The sequence below is a fragment of the Castor canadensis genome, chromosome 14, assembly GCF_047511655.1.
Source record: "Castor canadensis chromosome 14, mCasCan1.hap1v2, whole genome shotgun sequence".
NCBI classification, from domain to species: domain Eukaryota; kingdom Metazoa; phylum Chordata; class Mammalia; order Rodentia; family Castoridae; genus Castor; species Castor canadensis.
The window spans coordinates 49884051-49886943 of NC_133399.1; positions in this window are offsets into that span (position 1 = coordinate 49884051).

The following is a 2893-nucleotide window of genomic DNA, read 5'->3' on the forward strand; positions in this document are numbered from 1 at the left end:
CTGAACACTCATTTAAATAATCCAATAGTAGTTGGTGCCAGTGGCTCACACCTGTAATCCTAGCTACTCAGGAGGCAGAGATCAGGAGTATCAAGGTTCAAAGTCAGCCTGGGAAAGTTGGCAAGACCCTATCTCAAAAAAACCCTTCACAAAAAAGAGCTGGTGGAGAGGCTCAAGGTGTAGGCCTTGAGTTCAAGCCCCAGCACAGAAAAAAAAATGGACTGGATCTGTGTCTCAAGTAGTAGAGCACCTGCTTTGCAAGCTTGAAGTCCTGAGTTCAAACTCTAGTCCCACAAAAAGAAAAGAAAAAAAATCTATGGTAAAAGCAATGCAACTGAGGAGGGTTCAGAAAGATGCTATTGAGAAAATGTTACTGGCTCACGTAGTAGAGCATCTGCCTAGCAAGAATGAGGTTCTAAATTGAAACCCATTACCACCAAAAAGGAGAGAAAAGAAATTAATGTCGCTGAGCATGGTGTTGCCTGTCTTAATCCCAGCTACTTAGGAGAATTGAAGTCTCAGGTCAAAAAACTTATAAAAATTAAAAAATTAGGAACAGCCCAAGTGTCTATCATTGGATGAATGGACACACAGCCTGGCCATCCGCAGGCTGATGGCCATCCGCAGGCTGAAGTTTATTAGATCAGAAAGACACTTTCAAGCCTGGCACTAGTTGGCTCACGTCTGTAATCCTAGCTATTCAGGAGGTAGAGATCAGGAGGATCACGGTTGGAAGCCAGTCCTGACAAATAGTTCACGAGACCCTATCTCAAAAGATCGCTTCTCAAAAAAGGGCTGGTGAAGTAGCTCAAGGTGTAGGCCCTGAGTTCAAACCCCAGTACTGCCAACAAAAAAAAAAAAGACACTTTTAGAGGTGAAAGTGGATTATCTTAGAAAGAGAGTTGGTGACTGATAATGGCATCTACCCTGATGCAGGCTTTTACTGAAATTCAAGGGACTTGGAGCGTCAAGTCCCTTCCTAGGACCAGCCTACAGGGCGTGACTGACATGGAAGTAATTCTGTGCACTTGATTATCTGTGGCCACCTCAGAAAAACCCATGGGGCGGGGAGAAAATTTAAAAGTACAGTGCAATTATAATGACATGGTAATGGCCAAAGGCAACTGTTAGTCAAAATAACCCACCTGAGCTGGTTTAGACCAGAACTCATTTTTCAGTTGGAATCAGAGGCAGGGGACATGCTGATGTGTATAGTCCCAGAACAAAATCAGTCTTGAGGAGGGTGTGTGGCCACATCAGGCCTCCCTACTGGTCAGATTGGGGTCTCATGTTTACAGGTGTTTCACAAGGAAGTGGGGCCTTGATCAAGGAAAGTTTAACTTGCAGCATACAAGTATGCTGTCGAGAGAGAGAGAGAGAGAGAGAGAGAGAGAGAGAGAGAGAGAGAGTAGACTTGTCTAACTGCTACCTATTGCCACCAAACAACAACAACAAAAATTACCAGTAACCACTTAAACACCTTGAGTCTGAGAATTTTCTGTGGCCACCGTCTACAGGGCATTTTTTCCTTGCAGAGAAATGGAGTCTGCTTCCAAACATGCAGGGGGAGGGCAGGCAGAATGGAACAGAGATTTGTGTTGGAGAGACACTGTCAAAGCTGGTCCCAACCTGCGCCTTTGGCTCATGCCTGTAATGCTAGCTACTTAGGAGGTAGAGATCAGGAAGATCGTGGTTCAAAGCCAGCCTGGACTCTATCTCAAAAATACCCAATACAAAAAAGGGCTTGGCCGAGTGGCTCAAGTAGTAGAGCGCCTTCCTAGCAAATGTGAGTCACTGAGTTCAAACCCCAGAGCAAAAAAAAAAAAAAAAAAAGATGGTAGTCCCTGTGGTTGATTCCACTCTTCTCCCTGCTTTGATTGATGTCTGGCCTTTCCTATGCTTGGGATCAAGCATAAGCTATTTGAGTCAGGAAATAAATCCATTTCGAACTGCTTAGAGTAAATCAGATTTGAATTCTGTGACTTTGCAAAGCAGAACTCTCTGTGTGGGTGTGGGTCTGCAAGAATGCAGAAGCCCATCTACCAATCAGCTTGGATTTAGGCGTCCCATGCTGGGCCACTTTCCACCTCTGCATGGGGCCCAGTGGTCCTGTGTGTGAATCCTCCTGGCTCAGTGCTTTGACAGAGCAAAAGGCTGCAGTGACCTTGGCACCCTCAGTATCTGAGCAGGGCTAGTAAATTAGGGTGTGATAGTGCTCTGCAGAAATGAGACTTGCCCAGGGCTTCCTTGCCATCCATGTGGTTGCAGGGGACAGGGCACCTCTGGGAAGAAAAGGATCTGTCTCTGGGTGATTTGGGGACATCATGATCATCACAACTGGGGGAGTTCCTGGCATGAAATGGGTAGAGACCAGGGACACTGCTCAGTGCCCTGCAGTGCCCAAGTAGCCTACCTGAGAATGATCTAGCCTGTTATATACCATGTGGAGTGGGAGACCCTGATCCATCCAATTAGAAAAAAGGACAAATCAGTGAGTCAGAAAAATTTCATTCTGCAGGGCTCAGAGACTACAGTGGTCACTATGAAGACATTTCCTCATGGCCTGCCACATGTCTTCTCCCTCATCTTCTCTCTTTCCATCCTTCTCTCTCTCTCTCTCTCTCTCTCTCTCTCTCTCTCTCTCTCTCTCTCTCTCCCCAGTGGTGGGGTTTGAGCACAGGCTTTCCTGCTTGCTAGGCAGGCAGCACATCACTGAGCCAAACATTTTCCTTTTTGAAGTTTTTAAACTTCTAAATGATTTCCCTTTCTTTAAATCCACCACTGAAAATGAGTTAGTGGCAGCAGGTCATATATCCAAATGGTGTGATTTATCCATGTGGTGTAATTTAGATTTCTGGGATGGTATCGTACATGCCAAAAAAATGCCAGCTTT